The sequence below is a fragment of the Pinus tabuliformis genome, chromosome 2_2, assembly GCF_031772625.1.
Source record: "Pinus tabuliformis cultivar Carrire ecotype Pingquan chromosome 2_2, CPIR1, whole genome shotgun sequence".
NCBI lineage: Eukaryota > Viridiplantae > Streptophyta > Pinopsida > Pinales > Pinaceae > Pinus > Pinus tabuliformis.
In genome coordinates this window covers 895,046,875-895,069,321 of record NC_142300.1, presented here as the reverse complement: position 1 = coordinate 895,069,321, position 22,447 = coordinate 895,046,875, and positions in this window count along the sequence as shown.

Genomic DNA, 22,447 nt, shown 5'->3' with positions numbered 1-22,447 from the left:
TAGCACAAACCATAATCACTAGTGCCACGCAAATATCTGAAAACCCGCTTCACTATTGTCTAGTGATCTTTCCCTGGTTTTGACATAAACCTGCTCAATACTCCCACTACATGTGCAATTTCTAGTCTAGTGCAAACCATTGCATACATTAGGCTACCGACTACACTTGCATATGGAACATGGGACATTCCCTCTTCCTCTTCTTGTGTCTTGGGACACTGTTCAACAGATAACCTCACACCTACAAGAATAGGAACCTTCACCGGTTTACTATCCTGCATATTAAACCTCTGCAGTATTGTCTCGACATACTTCCTCTGGTTTAACTAGTGCTTCCTCTTTTTCTGGTCTCTTTTAATTTCCATGCCCAAAATATAGTTTGCAACACCAAGATCTTTCATGTCAAATTTGGAGGACAATTGGGTCTTCAAATCCTGGATAATTTCTTTGTCATTTCCAACCAACAACATATCATCCACATACAAGACCAGATAAATAACACAGTCACCAATTAATTTAAAATACACACATTGATCTACTTTGCTTCTGGTGAAGTCAAGTCCCCGTATAAATGTATCAAATTTTTGATACCACATCCTTGGTGACTGTTTTAACCCATACAGAGACTTCTTTAACTTTCATACCATTTCTTTCTTACCCTTCACCGCAAAACTTCAGGTTGCTTGATGTAGATCTCCCCTTCCAAATCCCCGTGAAGAAATGTTGTCTCCACATCCATCTGTTCTACCTCAAAATCAAAAGTAGTAGCAACAGATAAAAGTAATCTAATAGAAGCTAACTTGGCAACAGGAGAAAAAATATCACCAAAATCAATTCTTGACACCTGGGAATAACCTTTTTCTACCAACCGAGCTTTGTATTTCTCCACCTTTCCTTCTGCATTTGTCTTCTTTTTGACCACCCATTTGCTGCCAATGGGTTTCCTTCTAGCTGGAAACACCACCAGATCCCAAGCCTCATTTTTGTGCAAAGATGCAATTTCATGCACCATGGCCTCTTTCCATAGTTTTCAATCCTATGAATATACTGCTTCCTTCATAGTTGTTGGATCATCATCAATAACAGATAAAGAAAAATTTGAACAGAAAGCAAATGGACTATACCTTTCTGGCTGCCTTCTTTCTCGAACTGATCTTCTCACACCCAGAGTTTGTGGCTCTTCATCTTCTGATTCCTCTTTAAGCTCAAACTCTATCTGCTCAGGTTCCTTTGGTTGGACTTCATGTTTAATAACATCTTTCACCTCTCTGAACACTACATCTCAGTTGTACACAACCTTCCTTATTACTAGGTTCCAAAGCTTATAACCGTTTAAACCATCCTTATACCCAATAAAGATGCACTTTTCAGATTTACTATCCAACTTGGTTCTTTTCTCATTTGGAACATGTACATATGCATCACATCCAGATACAATCAGATGTGAAATAGAGGGTTTCTTACCAGTCCATACCTCTTGTGGAGTCTTCTCCTCCAATGGTGATGAAGGTGATCTGTTGGCCAGGTAACATGCTGCCTCCATAGCCTCTGCCCAGAATTCCTGTCCTAACTTGGCACCACTAAGCATGCTTCTTGCCCTTTCCATCAAAGTATTTTTCATTCTTTCTGCAACTCCATTTTTCTCAGGTGTGTATGGAGTAGTATTTTGCCATGCTATACCACACTTCTTACAGAATTCTGCAAATTCCTTGCTACAAAACTCTCCACTGTTATCTGTCCTCAACACCTTTATCTTCTTCTTTATCAGGTTTTCCACTAGAGCCTTAAATTCTTTAAACCTGTCAAAGACTTAAGATTTCTTATTAAGGAAATATATCTATGTAGTCCTTGAGAATTCATCTATAAATGATACATAGTACATAGACTTACCTATTGATGGAACCTTCATAGGTCCAAACACATCACTGTGCACAAGCTCTAATATTTGTTTCTCCCTCCTACCACCAGAGGGGAAACTCACTCGATTCTGCTTCCCATATACACAATTTTCACAGAAATCAAAATCCAAAGAGCTATTACTCATACCTTCTACCATACCTTTACCATGAAGTATTTGAAGGCCCTTTTCTCCAGTATTTCCAAGCCTTTGATGCCACAGCATGGTCTTCTCTCCAGAGACCATTAGATTTTTTGTTCCACTTTCAGGAACCACAGAACTGTTGCACCCATCAATAGCAGTGATACCTTGCATCTTGTACAGAGTTCCAATCTGAACTCCCCGCATCAATACCAGTGCTCCCATAACCATTTTGCAGGTATCCTTCTCGAACCCTATTTTTACACTTGCATCATCCAACTTGCTTACGGAAATCATATTTCTGGCTAGTGCAAAAATATGCAGAATACCTGGAAGTGTTCTAATCCTTCCACCTTGCAACTTCAACTTTACTTTTCCACGACCAATGATTCTAGCCTTCCTGTCATCCCCCAAGAAGACATCACCATCATCATATTTCTCTACTCACAGAACCACTCTCTATGGGGAGTGAAGAGAAACGATGCACCTGAGTCAATCAACCATGCCTCATGATCTACATGTGTACTTGAAGAAGTGAAGTACACATCTCCACCTTCATCTGAGGTGGTTTTTTCCTCTGCAGAAGGAGCATCATCAGATCCCTTTCCTTTATCAGGGGCTTTAGATTTACAATCCCTTTTGTAGTGCCCTTCCTTTCTGCATTTCCAGCACACCACCTTTACAGGTTTTCCTGGAGATTTAGATCTCCCTCTAGATTTCGATCTCCCACTCGATGACTTATTTTTGTTTTTGTTTTAGGACCATCCTCATATAGATAAGGCATCACCATTCTGTCTCTCCATATTTTTCTGTCTCATCTCCACTGTCAGTAAGGATGAGACTATTTCATCAAACTGCAAGGCATCTACATTGCTACCTATTGCAATAACCAGATTATCCCATGAATCTGGTAGAGAACACAACAAACTGATGCACTTATCTTCATATGAAATTTTAATATCAATAGATAATAATTGACTTACCATAGCATTAAATGCGTTTAGATGTTCATTCACAAAGTCTCCATCTTTCATCCTCAGGTTATACAACTTTTTCCATAGGAACAGTTTATTCACTAGAGACTTAGATTGGTACAAAGTCTGTAACTTGTCCCACAAAGCCTTCGTCATGGCTTCCCTTGATACATTTAGCAATACTGAATTTGAGACACACAATCATATTGTGCTCTTAGCGTTCTGATCCAACTTCTTCCATTCTTCATCAGACACTCCCGTTTGTTTAGTACCTGGATCTACCATGACTCACTAATCTTTATCCACCAACAGATCCTCCATCTTGAGTTTCCATAACTCAAAACTCTGACCATTAAAATTCTTAATCTCTATCTTTCCACTGCTCGCCATATTCTTTCACCACCATAATCAATCCCCCAAATCTCCACTAAACAGGGTCTACCACAGGCCCGAGCGAAACCCCTCAGCAACAAAGGCGTCCCCTTGAAGCCAAAAATGCTCTCATACCAAATGTAGGTTTTAGCCCCATACAGAAATTACCTACATATGAATTCTAAAACACAGAAAATAAACAATGCGAGAGCATAGCATAAAACTATTTATACATATTTATACATGCCGAAGCATCCAATACCATGGACTGAAAACAATCACGTCCAAAACCATGGATGAAAACCATCGTGTTTAAAACTGTGTGTGGAAATCATGCACAAAACCATAGGTAGGTCCACCCAACCTAATATAGGGTCCAAAAACAAAATTTTCCAGGGCGTTGCCCTGGACCCCATTGAGGGGGGCTACCCACACCCCTCAAACCCCCTGTGACCTTCCCGCTACGTAATTCGGTGCAATGAAGGGTGGTGCTCCGCCCCCCCTCTAACCCCCCGGTTAATTACGTGGGCTAGTCGTGGAAAGAATATAACACAATCCAACATGTATAACATTTTACTTAACCAAAACCATCTAATATAGATAATCAATGATGCCACATATAAGAGGAAATATAACTATATAAAGCATTGTTCCCCAATCCAGTGATCAATCTGTCATACATAAACATAAAAGGAAATATAACTATGTATAAAAAATACTATTCCTCAATTAAGTGATAGGAGTGACAAAACTATAATAGAAAAATAGGACACTACATGTAGATTCACCTAGATGTTTGCCACTGAGTTGTTGACTGGTGAAAGTCAATGGTCTACCTACCTACATTAATATTGTGCCAATGCCCGTACTTGAAGCATCACATTCAATCAAAAAATGTTTGGTGAAGTTTGGTAAGGCCAATACTGGAGTGGAGCACATGGCCTATTTGAGAGCCAAGAAGGCTTACTGATTTGCGTCAGTCTAGAGAAATGAATTTTTCTTGAGAATATTAGTGAGAGGTCGGGAAATACATCCATAATTGCATACAAATTTTTGATACTAGCCTGTGAGACCCAAGAATCCCCACAAACTCTTCAAGGTTTTTGGTTGGGGCTAATCTTGCATTGCCTGAATATTTTTGGGATCAACCCTCACTCTATCATGGCGCACAATGTGTCCCAAATAATATACTTCTTCCATGCCAAAGGAACATTTGGATAATTTAACAAATAATTTGTGATCTTGGAGAAATTGTAATATTTGGTCAACATGTTGAAGGTGTTTTTCCCATCTTATGTTGTAAATGAGAATGTCATTGAAAAAGACCAGGATGAATTTTCTAAGATATCGTTTCAGAAGGTGGTTCATGAGGCTCTGAAAAGTGGATGGGGCATTACAAAGACCAAATGGCATGACCAAGAATTCATAATGGCCTTCATGATTTTGGAAGGTTGTTTTGGGAATGTCAATGTCCTTCATGTGTATTTGGTGATAGCCCGATCAAAGGTCCATCTTGGTAAAAAAATTAGCACCACGTAGTTCATCAAGCAGATCATCAACTACTGGAAAATGAAATTTTTCCTTGATAGTGAGCTTATTAAGGGACCTAAAGTCAGGATGCATTAACCATTATTCGTCTTTCTTTAGAACCATGACCAGTAGAGATGAATAAGGCTTGGTGCGAGGATGAATAACATCGACTTTGAGGAGTTCCTTGATAATTTTTTTGATTTCATTCTTTTGTGAAAAATAATATCGATATGGGCAGACATTTGACATCTTGACACCTAGGAGCAATGGGATGTTATGATCATGTTCACCCCTAGAGGGTGGAATCTCCTTAGGTTTTTCAAAGTCCCACTAGTGGTGATCCAATACGTATTCCATATAAGGTTGAATATGAGGAGTGGATTCAATGGCCTAAATGGCATTAAATTGGGCTACTATCCCATGATGGCCCTTTTTTCAAAACTTCTCCATTCGATGCGAGTTGATGATATTAGGAGAAACTTCCTGGAGTCCCCTTACTATATGAGTGTGGTTGTTCTGTTTAAAGCTCATATATAACTCTTGGAAATACATTGTGATAGGACCCAATTTATGGAGCCATTCAGTACCAAGGACAATGTCGCAACCACCCATTTCAATGGTAAACGTGTGGGTTTTGAGGTGATAATACCCCATTTGAAGCTTAATATTTTCACAAAATCCTTCGCATTTCATGGTCCCCCCATCAGCAATAAGGACATGGAAATTAGATACTACCCATACAAAACAATGAACAACTTCTACTACTCCCTAAGGACAAAGTTATGTGTTTTGCCACTATCAATCAACACCACTACTAGCCGATGTTTAATAAAACTTATATTTTAATAGTCTTGGGCGAAGAAATTCTAGGTAAGGCATGTAGTCATATAATCGGCTCATCTAGCGTAGCTGTGAGATCATTGTCCATGTCGGTTTGGGGTTCACCTGCTTCTTCCTCAAGTACTTTAGTGGATGGAGCTTCATCAGCTGAGCTGTTTTCAGTAGCATCAATTGGAAACAATTTTGGTTCCTTGCATTTATGTCCCGGGGAGTATTTGTCATCATAGTAGTAGCAGAGTCCTTGTTTCCTTCTTTCGGCCATTTCTTTCGATGACACCTTTTTAACCTGAAGTGTTTGGGTGGGACCCGTAGCCTACATGTGACATTCCTTTGCGATGAGATTTGGACGATTGGATTGGTTGGTTAAGGAAACTTCTACATGTAAGGCCTTATGGGATGCATCTAACCAAGTAGTTGGGTGATGCATTCATACATGGGATTGGATGGATTCCTTTAGGCAAATGATGAAACATTCCAAGTAAAAGGCAACTCTTGTTCCTTTAGTTTTGATGGTCAATTGTTCAAAAGCTACAATGTATTCCCTTACTTACCTATTTTCTGGAGTTTAATGAGATGACCTTAAAACTGAGATTCCCGATCAAAGCAGTCATAAATGGCTTTTGAGAACATGTTCCAAGTCAGTCTCCCTGGATAACATTTCTGATGCTACTGCCACCACTCCCATCTCTCTTGATCTAAGTAAAGGGCTCCCACATGTAGTTTAGTTTCATCCTCCCAGATATTATTAAGGAGGAAATATTGCTCCATTTGTGCCACCCATAATGCAAGGTTAGTGTAGAAATTCTCACTGTATATCACCTGATAATGCAATATACTAAAGCAAAATACTTGAGCAACTTCTACAAAAAAACTTGCGGAAGCATATCGATTTTGAGCAAGATAAAATAGAACACATATAACAGAGAATGAGAAATCAATCACACATGAACACAGAAGAATACTCTAGGGAAAGCCTTAGCTAAAAACCCCAATCTTTGTATTATCATACAAGTGGAAATATCTTTGGATTACATAAAGCTTTAGTTTACAAGTTATCCAGCTCTTAGTACTGTTGTGGGGAAAAATGCCTATACAGGACGATCCTATCCACCTAAGGTGTGACAGTGCCTTAGCAACAAACAAAGACAGCTATTCTAGTATTATTCCTTTATGAATTGAGAATGAAGAGAGATAGATGGACTCACCGGTGTCTTCCGTTTGTCCCTCGATCCGGTTTCTCTTCTCCTTGAGAGTTCCCAGCTACTTGCCTTCTCGCTCGCCCAGCTACAAGAGGTTTCTGCAAGATCACAAGAAGAGAACACTACAAAGACATGGATTCATATTCATAAATAGTTATGGATTAGCAATAAACTAAACATACTAATGCAATCATACATCAAGAATACATCAGCATATAGGAGAAAACAAGATAGCTTTATTGATAAATAACAAGGTTCAGGAAGAGATACAACCCAAAGGGCTCCAATCTAGCACCTCCTTCCCAACAAATGAAATTCCTATCCTCACCCCCTTCAAAGCATTAAGCACCCAATGACTCAAATCTCAAACTAGCAGCAATTCTTTGCAATCGCAACATTCCAACCTTCAGATCTCATGGAGGAGAGATCCATATATAGATATTTGGAGAGAGGATGAGTCAGCTTGAGATCTGACTAGTGTCCTCTCCCTCTGTCAGTTCTTGATTCCACTTGGAGGTTCTTGCTTCCACTTGGAGATTTGGAACCTCTTACTCATCACCAGTCGAATTCCCTGAGGCAAGTGTCATTTTGGAAGCTTCCTGGGTTTTGACACCTTGAGGAATGAGCTTGCCACATGTCCAATCTCGCTCAGCGCAGGTAGCCAGTGTTCCATTTGACATTCAACGCAGGTAGCCAGTGTTGCAGTTGACATTCAGCGCAGATGGTCAGTGGAGCAGTTGACATGATCCTGATTTGACTTGTTTTGAGTAGTTTTTTGGTGGATAACTTCTGTGAATTGTTGTAGTTTGTTAGCCTTGTTCCTCTAGGGGTAGGAACAACATGTTTAGGGACTTTGGATCCCTTATCTTATGGACATTTCATGCTCAATGCTGTAAGGCACAAAAATGTCTATAACAGTTGCCCCCTAAAGTATGAGGCTATTTATCGGGCGAAATGCTTTATCAGGGGGATCTGAAGTTCATTCATTGCCGGGAGGAGACTTGTAATACAATACAATACAATACATTATTTTTCATACTGCTTTCATGATCTAGCTGAGTCGGGCATTCCCATGCTCAGCTTTATAAATACATTTTTCTGTACATGGAACAGACAATCGTCTGATGGTAGACTGATGATTTTGATGAAATCATCATCCTTTTCTGTAGGATGATTATCTGCTACAATGCTGTACATGTCAATGTCTTTATTTCTTGAATATATATCGCATCCCGGATGGATGAAACTAGATCCGGGGTCTTCAATCTCGTCCGATCTTCACTCGATGTACAAGTCGATCCATGTGAGAATTTTCTGAAGTCGAACATGGAAAGACATCGCTTGATTACCAGTCAATGATGTAAACTGTTAACAAGCGCGAGAGGAATCACCGATAATGATGATGACCCTCAAGGTACTGCAGTACAATTCACGTGGTGTGAATAAAGGACTTGGCATCGAACACCACGCAAAATCTTTCGGTCGAAGGTCATTGATGTATACCTGTCGCCAGAAGTGAGAAACTTGCCATTGAGGCATGCAAGCTTCAAAGTACTGAAGGGGTTGTTCCTAGATCAACTTCTTGGATAATGAGCTGATGTCGACAAGAAGCGATCCGTCAAAGGAGGGCCTTAATGAATCCCACATCAATGACACGGAACGGAGCTAATGATTTTGATGAGGTGAAAACAATCTGTGACATATGATTCAGGGTGGCGGTCATGAAAGGATGAAGGATAATGTATGGCAGTGGATGGGACACGGTTGACTCTTCTGAATGACTTCTCTTGAACATATGGCGACACTGATGCGATGGATCGGTAGCATTACCCCAATATGTGGATGGTATGGCGAGACCATGGTGATGGGACCGGTGAATGAAACAACCCAACCCGATTGTGGTACGGAGGAAAAGTGTCATGTTCAAGAGTGACTTGCTACCATCAAAGTTTTCTTGTTTCTCCCAATTTTTCCCCAGTCATTGCTGACCAGTACCTCTTTATTTTTGTCAAGCTTGAGGAGGATAACATATGCTTGTTCTATAACCTGCCCTTCGGGCAAGCCCATCACTATGTTTTAACGAGCCTAGCGATAGGGAAACTCGTTCTCGTCTAAAGACAAGTTTGTCGCTATTTAATGCATTTAACGAGTCTAACGACAAGGATAACTCAGTCCTTTTCATTTTTAGAGAGCCTGAAAAGGTACATAAAGTTAACTCTGAAAGTCCTTTTTCGTCATCTAATCCCTTAAGTCCAAAAAAGTATAAAACAATACAGAAGGGATGAATTTTCGATAGTTTTAACGAGCCGAACTAAACAAGCGCTCGATCTTTTTGTGCAATAATCCCTCAGGTCCAAAAAGATTAAAATCTAGAGGAGGGATAGCTCTTCCGGTCGTTTAACGAGCTGGTAGGCCAAAACTCGGCAATCTTTTCATATTTTATGAGTCAGTTGAAAAGAGCTTAAAGAAGACTCGTCTTTTGAGGAACGAGTGATGAACAGGGTAGCAACAGATTCCAGGTACGGCTTGGAATATTCCAATCATGGAGGTGTCACAAGGATGGCTTAGTGAAATCACTCTTCGCAGCTGTTCCTCAAAATGGGTAAACAATCAAATGGAGGTGAATGATCGGCCAATGGAAAAGTGGAGGTGATGGTGCAAACACGACCAAGGCTTTAATGGCTGATAATTTTACTTTCGCAGTGGTTATTTACCGGGGAATAGTTCATTTTTTAACGAGCTTAAACGTGGGTGGAAACATTTGCTCGGTCTTATGTTTATTTTTTAACGAGCATGAACTATGTGCTAAAACTGCTCGGATCTTTGCGTTTATTTTTTAACGAGCATGAACTGTGTGCTAAAACTGCTCGATGATAAGTTTGCATGCCCCCAGCATAACAACGCAAATCGAGGTGCATGCCCCCCAAGCTTCATTGCATTCAACTTGGTGGTTGGAATGAAGGTTTACCTTTGAGATTTGGAAAGGGGATTTGTTTCATTTTTTAATGAGGTTGACACAAGATAAGAACCATCCTCGACTCCTTGTTTCATTTTTTAACGAGGTTGACACGAGATAAGAACCGTCCTCGGAGCCCACTGTATTTACAGTATTTCTATTAGGGCGATGATCCACGCTGACAAAATGTTTAGGAATCTTCCGAATCCATTAGATATAGAAGATTTCATATTGTAGGTTTCCATTGTGGCGATAGGGCAAAAGTAACCATTAAGGCAGGGTCTTTTAGGATACCTACTCCAATATTTTGAAATGAATGATTACTTCCATGGATCATTGGAATGCTTCCCATAACTTGTGAACTGTCGGGGAGGAAAGTTTGTTGGTCGACGACTGTAATTCCTCCTTGAAAGGGAAATGCAATCTTCCTGAAGTAGGTCGACACAACTGCAGCCATGGCATATATCCAGGGCCTTCCCAGTAGGATGTTGTAATCGAGGTTTCCATCAATCACTTCAACATCAATTCCTACTGTTTTGCCCCCTAGTTCAACTTGCAAGTTACTTAAAATCCCGTATGGAGTGTATGATCGTCCATTAAATGATTTTAACGTCATTGACGATCTCGACAAGGGTGGTGAGCCTAAATTCTTCCAGCAACTCATCGACATAATACACGTAGATGCCCCCTCATCAATAATTGTTCGATGAACAGTTTTGTTGAGGGCTTTCACTTGAATAAGGAAAGCTAGTTGAGCTGGTAACTGAGGGTCATATCCTTTATGATCAAAGGCCACAAGATTGGAATCCCTTGGGCCAACCCCACCTATTGCTGATAATAAAGCCTGCTCTTGGGAGAGGCAATTTTGCGGTACCTCAAGTGTCGACATAGCGGACGGCGATTGGGCCAGGTCCTCTACTATATTATAATTCTGTGCTACTTTGGCACGAGGATTAAATGTCGATTTGTGTACTCCTCCCTTTGGCGACTTTATCATTGGTTCAGGAATGATGGGTGGCACAACTTCGGTCAAAGTTGTCGTCGAACTACTAGGTTGTTCATTAGCCTTGTTATTCGACAGCTGTGGATTCCCGTAATCTTTATTCCTTGTCAAAGCATCATTTTGCTGCTTTGAGATAGACAACATAAGCACTTGGGATCGGGAAGTATTTTGATTAGCAACCAGTTTGGTTCCCGGGTTTGGAAACGGATCAGTCAATACTGCTGAGGTTTTCAAACTCTTAAAGAGTTTCTTAACTTCAGCTATATGTGGACAGTCTCTCGTCCAATGATCCTCATCGCATATATGACACCCCGCAGGGGGTTTCCTTTTTCTCCCTTTCTTTTTCTTCTTGCCCCCTGGTTGCTTCAGTTGTTTTCCCTTGTCGGTCGACACGGCATTTACTTCTGAGGCAAGAAGTTCCTCATTTTGCATTTTGACTGGAAATCTTACGGGCCCTTTTAGATGTAGCCTTTGTCGATTTCGTGTCTGTCGTGCCAATCACGCCATCGATAGCATGAGAGTCATTGTTTGATTTAGGAGGAGGAGGAATTGAGAATTCCGGTCTAGGGGCGTCAGGTATTTTGTCGTAGAGCGTGCCAAACTGAGTATAGACCAAGTCCAGATATTGTGCATGAGCGATAACTTTCTCTTCCGTTAGGACTCCCCCCTTTGCCACATCTTCCGTTATGGCAGGAAGTAACGACTTGATAAACCATTCAGCTAATAGCTGATCGGGAACGTACGTTTTTACCATCCTACGACGACGGCGCCACTCATGTATATGATCAGATATGTGAGTGGCCATTGTCTATTTGAAGTTGGTAAGGAGTTCTGTTCCCGTTTCATACCTTATCGGTAATTGAAAATGGGTTAAAAAGGTTGTGGCTAAGGTACTGAAGTTGTCGAACGAAGCTCTAGGCAATTCAATGTACCATTTTTCCGCTGGACCCGTAACGTCCTCTGAAAGAGGCGAAGTCTTATCGAATCATCATTCAGGGTGTTTGATGAACACCATAGATGGAATGTCATCACATGATTCGACGGGTCTTCACCCGAATTTCCATTAAACTTAGGAATATCTGATGGAAGTTTATGCGGAATCGCTGGCCACGAAGGGGCATAAGCAATTGGATCATTCGTCAGCCGGTTTAGATCTGGTAATTCCAGAGTTGCTACAAAGGGAAATTGTTGATTCAGGTTAGGCGAAGCATACCCAGGATAAGATGGAATCGCCTGAGCAGTGGGTCTTTGCATACCAGCATAATGCATTTGATGCTGGAAACTTTGACAAGTTTGATGGGCATAACCATTATAATATGGTTGTTGATAACCGCTTTGGAAATGCGATTCCCCATTACTTACAAAGACTTGTTGCTCAGGTCCTTGATATGATTGCTAGAATGGCGGTTGTTGAGATTGAACCAGCTCTGGTTCATGGACCATTTGCTGTTGTCCAATACTGGATGATTGACCAAGATGAGGAGCCATAGTACTTGTTTGATCCTGAGTCGCTCTAGATAAGGAGGCACTAACCTGAGGTTGTGATTGAGTCGTTGAGACAAGAGGCTGTTGTATTTCAACCTAAGAAACTTGGGGTTGACATACAACAGGTAGCGCTTGTACTTGGGACGCAATCACCATACCAGGTATAGTGGGAATACTCGACACATGGTGGACTGGTTGCATTGAATATGCAACCCTTGGTTGCTGAGGCAGTATTGGTACCCAACCGCTGGATGTAATTCCAGTTTCACCTGAACTTTGTTGTAAACTCTCATATGGTTGTTCTCTGGGAGGGAACAATGAAAAGGCATACTGCCCTCCATATGGTGGAAATCCAGTACTCAAAGGGTAGGTTGGCCTTTGAAGACACATTCGATCAATTTTTTGAGTTCCAACATAAGAAATACCAGATGATAATCCGGATGAAGAAATAGGAACTAACCATGTCGCCGTCCCCAATTGGACTCCGGCTTGTTGTTGATAACTTGCTGGGACAGATGGTATACCGGCGAACATTGTTGGAGTAGCAGCAGGAGGTTCTGCTGCTGCTGTGTCGGATGACACAGTCCTAGATGTCGACGGTTGTTCAGACATATCTAGTCTATCCAAAAGATTTCTCTAGCGATTCTACAAGAACTTCTGCTGGTGGTAGACTAACTTCAAAGATCAACGAGGGAAAGGTGATGATTATTCCGTTTAAAATAAATTTTAACGACGCTTGGACACAACTTGCTTTTTCAATTTTAAAGAGTCGAGAAAAAGCTAAAGATGACTCTAGTCTCCTTCGATGTTTTAATGAGCCCGAAGTGACAAATGCTCGGATGGACTTTTTCTGTTATAGAGTCTGAAAAAGGCCAAAAGGAACTGCTCTGGAGTTCTAGGTAGAGGGTGTGCCAAACTTTTCGCAAAACCGCAGAATACTTTTTAGGGTACGGGCGGTCAATCTTCCCGAATGCTGTGTTTAGTGCATTGCGAATCATAGGGCGGCCGACATGGCTTCCTATGGATAAAGGCTTTATTCCTATAGGGGTCTCCCAATATATACGCGATGGTACGTGGGAGTACAATCCGTACTGATACTTATCGCTTCATTGTGGAGGAATCACCCAACCACTCAGTGGTAAGATACCAGGTTTTACGATGCCGGAACACGTCTCTAGCCTAGACCTCTATGTTGTGTGTTATGTTACAAAGCGTTGTTAAGTTCATTCAGTTTATTTTAGGTTGATCTTATTTAGAAGTTTGCCTTTATGGATCACCACGAGATGTATGGTACAACTTCCTAAATGCAGTCTAAAGATGATAAGCAAGCTTTATATATCTTTTCAACAGATGAAAATCCTAGCTACAAAGGGAAAAGAAAGACATCATCTTTTCTCAATGAGCAATCAGCACACTCTAATGCACTTTTCCTAAATCAAACATGCAAACTATCAAGATGCAATATGCACAATGTAGGTGTTTGTTTTCCACTTTCTTAGTATTGATGCCTACAAAGAAAGCTTTTTATACAACTTTGAATTTGCTTTTAAATGACAAATACAAACAAGTTCACTTTTTCAATCAGAGAGGGTAGAAGAGATTATAACACTTAAATGATTTCTGAAATGAATACTTGTTTTGACACTTAAAAGAGACAAACTCAAACCACAAACAAAAGCAAATGTATAATCAATCTGCAAACAGCCAATGAACTCTCTCCTAAGATCACAATCAGATCTGAATCAAGGGCTACAGGATGATTATCTCACTTTTGTAAAGGAAAACTATGAACGAAGCCACAAACACATAAAAACATTCATAGTCTTTTTGCACAAAAGGAGGCGGAATGCAAGCAGAGAAAAGGAGTTTTCAAATCAGTACCTATGCTGGTTAAAGGCTGCAAAAAACAGAGATCAAAACAGGGCAACAGAGAGCAGAGAACCCCAGCTGCACAAGGCCAAACTGGTTCAGCGCAACCTCAACACTGTGGTTTTGACATTCAGCGCAGGTACCCCTTTCGGGAACTGCGTTGAAATGCAGAATGCCTTCACAGCAGTTGCGCTGAAGGAGAAACTCTCGTTTCTCACTAGGTTCTGGGTCACAGATTGCTCAATAATCAACGGTTTCAGGCCAAATCAGAAACACAAGCAAGGTATAATCAAAGGGATGCTTTGAGGGGGTACTAAGATCTATCACAAAGGATCATCAAATCATTTGTGAGTCTATTGTTTAGATCATAGACAAAATCCAGTGAAGGATCAAGGCAGCAACTGTCTACTTTGCAACTAAGAATAGCAGAAGCAGTTCGATTGTTGCTGTTGAGTCTATGAAACAAACAATGATAGAAACACAAATAAAATGACTAAAACAAATCTCCCCAGTGGAGTCGCCAATTTGTTGTGGGGAAAAATGCCTATGCAGGACGATCCTATCCACCTAAGGTGTGACAGTGCCTTAGCAACAAACAGAGACAGCTATTCTAGTATTCTTCCTTTATGAATTGAGAATGAAGAGAGATAGATGGACTCACCGGTGTCTTCCGTTTGTCCCTCGATCCGGTTTCTCTTCTCCTTGAGAGTTCCCAGCTACTTGCCTTCTCGCTCGCCCAGCTACAAGAGGTTTCTGCAAGATCACAAGAAGAGAACACTACAAAGACATGGATTCATATTCATAAATAGTTATGGATTAGCAATAAACTAAACATACTAATGCAATCATACATCAAGAATACATCAGCATATAGGAGAAAACAAGATAGCTTTATTGATAAATAACAAGGTTTAGGAAGAGATACAACCCAAAGGGCTCCAATCCAGCACCTCCTTCCCAGCAAATGAAATTCCTATCCTCACCCCCTTCAAAGCATTAAGCACCCAATGACTCAAATCTCAAACTAGCAGCAATTCTTTGCAATCGCAACATTCCAACCTTCAGATCTCATGGAGGAGAGATCCATATATAGATATTTGGAGAGAGGATGAGTCAGCTTGAGATCTGACTAGTGTCCTCTCCCTCTGTCAGTTCTTGATTCCACTTGGAGGTTCTTACTTCCACTTGGAGATTTGGAACCTCTTACTCATCACCAGTCGAATTCCCTGAGGCAAGTGTCATTTTGGAAGCTTCCTGGGTTTTGACACCTTGAGGAATGAGCCTGCCACATGTCCAATCTCGCTCAGCGCAGGTAGCCAGTGTTCCATTTGACATTCAACGAAGGTAGCCAGTGTTGCAGTTGACATTCAGCGCAGATGGTCAGTGGAGCAGTTGACATGATCCTGATTTGACTTGTTTTGAGTAGTTTTTTGGTGGATAACTTCTGTGAATTGCTGTAGTTTGTTAGCCTTGTTCCTCTAGGGGTAGGAACAACATGTTTAGGGACTTTGGATCCCTTATCTTATGGACATTTCATGCTCAATGTTGTAAGGCACAAAAATGTCTATAACAAGTACAATCCCTCAATGCTACTCATAGACTAAATAGACACAACATATGCCTTCCCTTAGTCCTCCAAGCCTCCTATTTCCTTGTGCAGTTTCTCTTGGGTCCTCTGGCTACCACCTGTGTGAATTCACCTCTCACACAACTCACCAAACTCAGAAATAATTGCACAATCCTAAAGGATATAGTTCCTTCTGCATGGATGAGTTTCCTATATAGGAAAATTTCTCCAACTGATAGTACAATTTCCCTTCCTCTGATCTCAACTGGGTCTCTGACTGAACTGACATGCATGAGTTATTCATGAGAGAATAATCAGTTATCTGGAGAATACTAGTTACATGCATGCAAGCATTAACTAACTGAACTCACAATTCAGTTCCACAAACTATTGGAACTAATCTAACAGGAATTAACTCGGTTAACTGAGCTAACTAATTACAACTCCAAGTACAACTCATCCTTATCTCCTTAAGGGATAACTTCCTCAATCAAAGGGATAACTATTACATGTCTTCACATAGAATTCATGTTTACTTTTCTCCAACTAATTAACTTAAGATGAATTAATTAATTATTTTTCAAACAGCTGCTAAGATCAAATTCGAATTCTAATTCTAATTCTCAATTTTACTTCAGGGACTAACTAAAATTGGAATCTATCCCAAAATGATATTTATAGCAATGTTATTTTTAGCATTTCCATTTTATCATTCCTTGTTTCTATGTCCAATGCTGGTACCTGAAATGCTATTTATAGCAATGCTATTTATACCATTTCTATTTTTAGCATTTCTTGTTGCTATTTTAAACAGTTAGAGCCATCAAATTTGTACATGTCCATCTTGGGTGTTCAGTGGCTTGAAGATTGGTGACCACCATGGAAATGAATTTCATTATTGGATTCTCCTTCTATGTGTGCATCAACATTGTGTTCTTCCTGTTATCACTCCAGGAAACTCTCCGAGGTTGTAAATCAGAGATGCCTGGTAACATATAAATTTTAATATTGTTCTCTGAAATATTGGAATGAAAGATGGTTTGGATCAAGTCGGATAACCATTTCAGCTCTATTCACACTCAAGGCATGCATGAACACCCCCAATAACACAAGGCTTTAGACTGCTAATGCTCAGGAGTTTGTAGATTTAAGGGATAGATGGAGAACACTGACTATGCCAGCAGGTTGCATACATGGACCTATACGAATGGCTAGCTACAGGCAGCAAATGAACTTACTGACTATACCGGCAGATGCGTATATAATTACACATATAAATGGCTAGCCATAGGAAGAAAAGAATCTTGTAAATCTAATATATCAAAGCAGAGATAAGATGGCAGTTATCTGGCCTCGAACACACAGAAAACCTGAACAAACTGTTCAGGTGCAAGCATAGAACAGAAGAGAAATGGACATTAAACATGTAGCAGCAAAAGAAGCTTGTATTACTAAAGACTACAGATGAGAAGCTTGAGAAAACAGGGGAGGAATAATCTCCAAAAGATGAACCCTTGTTACATCTTGTTTTCAGCTATTTATAGCTTGTTTACAATGGTCCTCAACCTTTTGAGGCTTCAGATGTCTTAATCTATCCTTCTGTCTTGTTTAACTGATTGATTCCCTCAATAGGTAGGCATGGCTCGGCGGTTTTCCTCTTCTGACAGAGAAATAACCATACTCAGATATTTTGGGTGGCCTGTTGTGATGCATAGGAGCTCCCTCGTGCCAAAGATGCCCCATTAAGTTCATTAGGATGACTGCTGCACTGGCAGGGCCGTTAATGCTCCATGATTTTATTTGATTTGGGTTGAGGCGTGTAGTGGCCTTTCCCCTTCCCTTTCTGGGTTCTGTTGTCTTAAGTGGCCAAAATTTGTGAGTTGGTGAGCCATTACAGTTCAATGTTGCTTTGCTATAACTACTGGGGCCTTTCTGCCTTCATCTACTTTGAATCCGCAATAATGATACTGTCTGTCGCTTTCCCGATACCCTTTGACATGCACTTGAGCCTTCTCTTTCCTATGATACACTTTACGCTGTCAAATCGCCCCTTTTCTGCCTTTTAATGCAAAATTAACTGCTGCAAAGGTTCCCGTGGCCTTTGGAATGCTATTGGCGCTCTGGCCGATCAAAACTAGCCTTAAACTTTGAAAAATGGTGCAAACAGGAGGAAAAAGTGTTGCCGACTGTGCCGAGGCCGAGACTGGCCCCCTGGAGCAAAACCGGGCTTGGAGCGATCCTAAATGGCTTAAGGATGTATGATTTCCCTTATTGGTTGTGGCGGGCGGGAGCGCTGCACACAAACCTTAAACAATGGCCATTTCATCATAATATGAAAATGCTCTCAAAACACTGCGAAATTGTGAAAATTTGGCGCTTAAGTGGACACTGTAGCAATCATTAAATCCTGGCCGTTGGATCTGGCGCGGGCCGATCCAACGGCCCAGATCTCATCGCAATATCGCATCGGGGCGGACCGGGGGGTGGCACATAAACAATCGCCGAAACTGCGCAGACCCGATATGCTAATATACCATGCTTTATTGTTATTTCGGCTCCGCCAGTCGGAGCGATACATGGGGAGTGCTGCGATTAAATTAGGGCCATTGATCTTGAGGCCCGATCCGAGGGCTGGCGCTAAATCGAATCAAGGCGGACCATTGGTCCCAACACATAAAACCTTCGAAATGTCACAGACCCGAAATGCTTATATGCCCTTTCTTTATGGAGATCGGGTCTAGTCCGTCGGTGATTTCATATAGGCGGATTTTAACAAAATCAATATGCGGACCCAAAATCCCTTAAAAATGCCCTTTATAACTTTTCGGCTCCGGCCCGTCGGGAGCCCTCTCCTTTCGCTGTGCCCGGGGACCTTACGGACCCGATGGCTTTTATAAGACCCGCCTTTATAATATTTCGGCTCCAGAATATCGGAGCCAAACATAAGGGGTGTTCGCCGAACAAACATGGGCCGTTGATTTGGTGATGGCGATGGACGGCAGAGATTACGTCAGCATTTCGTTATCGGCGGGGTCATGGGGCTGCCACATAAAAACACCGAAGCCCATCGAACCCAAAATATATTTATGTCGCGCTTTATTACTTTTCGGCTCCGCTGGTCGGAGCCATATGGGAGCGATGCGATTACATATGGGCCGTTGATCTGGGGCCCAAAAATGGATGGCTGCAATTATATCGGGACTTCGGCAATCGGCGGGGCAGAGGGTTGACATATATGTGATCGCCGAAATGGGCGATTGCCGAAATGATCCGGGCCATTGGATCGACGGGGGCAATGGACGGCTGAGATTTGGTCGTTGTATCGGCGATCGGCGGCCCATTATAACCCATGCCTTGAGACTTAGCCATTTTCGCTTATAATATGCCACTGCCCCTCCCGATAGCGATGTCGCATCGGAGGGGGACCAAATAGATTCTTTTCTCATCGGAGAATGCATTTTGTTAAAATGCAAAGGAAAAATGAATTCGGAGGGGTAGCCTTTGGTGTTTCGGATGGATTCTAAGGCATCGGAAGGGGTCTGATAGCCAAAAAAGGGAGGATTTTTTCATTTGTAGAAGGTTTTTGATGATTTTTTGGGTATTTTCACCTTCCGATAGTGTAATTCTGCCCTCCAAAGGGCTTCCCTCTTGCAACCTCTTTGATCGGTGGGTATCTTTTGTCATGTCTTGATGATTTGAACAGCAAACATGGATTTTGGGCATGACTATAAGCATATTTACAGCCTTTGAGAGCTTTTTTGAATCTATTTTTAATCCATTTGCATAGCAAAGCTAACACTGGCTCCTTCTGGGGATGAGATCCTACCTGTGAGGTCTCAAGAACTGCAGATCAATGCCTTTCCTGTAGAAAGCAAATTAGCCAAAATTTCCTAGTGTTCCATTGGGCATGGAGCCTACTTTGCTTATACTAAAACTGAAAAAATAAAATATTTACAGTTTTAAGGCCTAAAGACCTTAAATCACATAGCTTTTCAAAAACCGCCCATTAATTGGGCCATCAAAAACTGGTTCTCCCTCCATACTTTTCAGTATGAAGGTATTGTTCCCCTGAATCTGTGAAATGATGAAAGGGCCCGTCCAGAGAGCATCAAATTTCCCATGATTGCCTTTCTTTTCTTTAAATGCATCCCATTTCATAACCAAATCCCTAACCTGCAAGTTGTCTCTCTTTGCCTTCTTGTCAAAGACTTCCTTGATCCTCTACTGATGTGCTGTAGCTTTTTCAATCAGCTGCTCTCTGATCTAATATAATTTTGTTAAATCAGTGATTCTATAGGCCATAACATCTTCTTCATTCTGCGTTGTTTGGAGCAAATTTGCCACAGGAAGAGTAAGTTGAATTGGAAAAATAGCATCAGTACCATATACCAGCTTGAAAGGAGAGCAGCCTGTAGATATTTTGATGGTCACTCTGTCTGCCCATAGTGCATATTTGAGCTTTGCATCCCAATTCTTCTTATTATCTTCTAACATCTTCTTAATAATCCTGATCAAACTTTTGTTAGAGGATTCTGCTAGACCATTCCCTTGGGGGTAATAGGAGGTGGAATGAACAAGCTTAATGCCCATTGAATCACACATTTCCACCAACTCTTTTTCCTTAAAGGCTGCTGCATTATCTGTTATAAGCTTATGTGGGCAACCAAATCTGCTGAAAATGTTTTCTGATAATAATTTCATTACCACATTATGATCAGCCTTCCTTGTTGGGATTGCTTCAATCCATTTTGTAAAATAATCAGTGGCAACTAATATCCACCTGTGCTGGCCACTGGAGTGTGGGTTGATTTCACCAATGAAATCCAAGACCCACTGCTGAAAAGGTCCTTTTGCAATTATTGGCTTTAGGGGCAGGGATTTTAACTGTTGCTTTCCTTCAAATCTCTAGCACCTGTCACAAGATTTAACAAAAGCAAATGCATCAGAAAATAAAGATGGCCAATAGTACCCAACTCTGAGAATCTTTTGGGCTGTAGTTCTCCAATAATGATGTCCTCCACACATGCTGTTATGGAACTGCTGCATAACTTCTATTGACTGTTCTTTGTCCAGACATCTTAAAAGCACTCCAGATGGATCCTTCCAATAAAGCGAGCTATCATTGATGCAATATTGCATTGCCTTGAGCTTTAACGTTCTTGCTTGACTTTGAGAAAATTCTGAAGGAACTTCTAACTCTAAAAGGAATTTAATTATTGCAGCATACCAATTACATGAAGCTAGGTTCTCGGCCACCGACTGCCCTCTCTGCACTTCAGCTGTTTCATGCTCTTTCATTAGACCATTTCCTTCTACATTGAAGAAGAAATTGACGTCCAAAGATTTGCAATTTTCTTTAGCCAACAGTTTGGCAAGCCCCTGACCTCTTACCAGCTTGGTAGGCTTCAGCTCTATGTTGAATTCTATCATTTTTGGAATCCATTTCGCTCTTTTTCCATCAGCATCAGGTTGCGTTAAGACATCTTTTATTGCAGCAGAAGGCACATATGCAACTATTTTGGAATGCAAGATGTATACTCTGAAAGCTTTCAAAGATTTGATAAGAGCGTATGCTTGTTTCTCAATAATATCATATCTCAGCTCAGCATCCCTTAAGGTTTTACTGAAAAATGCCACCATATGCTCTGAGCCTTCTTCATCTGCTTGCAATAAGACTGCGGCAAGGGTGTCGTCAGAGGAAAAAGAAAATATGCGGAACTCCTTGCTATAACCTGGATTGATTAAAGTGGGGGGCTCCATAATTGCCCTTTTAATGGACTCAAATGACTTTCTCGCTACACCATTCCACTTGATCTCTGACCCCTTCTTCAACATAGAGGTAATATGCTTCACAAGTTCTGCAAAATTTGGGATAAATCTCCTTACAAAACTAATCTTGCCTAGAAAAGACTGGATGTCCTTCTTCGATCTCGGGACATACAAGGTCTGTATCGCTTTTACTCTTTCTGGGTCAATTCGGACACCTGCAGCAGAAACAATATGTCCCAACAACTTGCCTTCTTCTAATGCAAACTGTGACTTCTTAGGATTTACTGAAATCCCAAACCTTCTGCACTTCAAAAACACTTTCTGCAAATGTTGCACATGGTCTTGATGGCTACTGGAGTATACTGTTATATCATCCAGGTAGATAAGGACAAATTTATCCTTTTCTCCCACAAATGCTATATCCATAGCTCTCTGAAAGGTGGCTCCAACATTCATCAACCCAAAAGGCATCTTTGAATACATAAAGGTACCCCAAGGAGTGGTGAATGCAGTCTTCTCCTGATCATCTGGATGCACAGCAACCTGATTATAACCTGAAAAATCATCTATAAAAGACATTACTTTGGCACCTGAGACTTGCTGCAACAAATGCTCCATTTTTGGTAGAGGATAATTATCCTTTTTGGAACATTTATTTAGATTCCTAAAATCAACACATAGTCTGATTTCTCCATTCTTCTTCCTCACAACAACTAGATTGGCCACCCATTTAGAATATCTGAGAGGCACTATGATCTTAGCAGCCAGCAACTTTTTAATTTATTTCTCAACCAGAGGAAGGAGCATAGGATTCATTAGTCTCAGCTTCTGTTTGAAAGGAATAG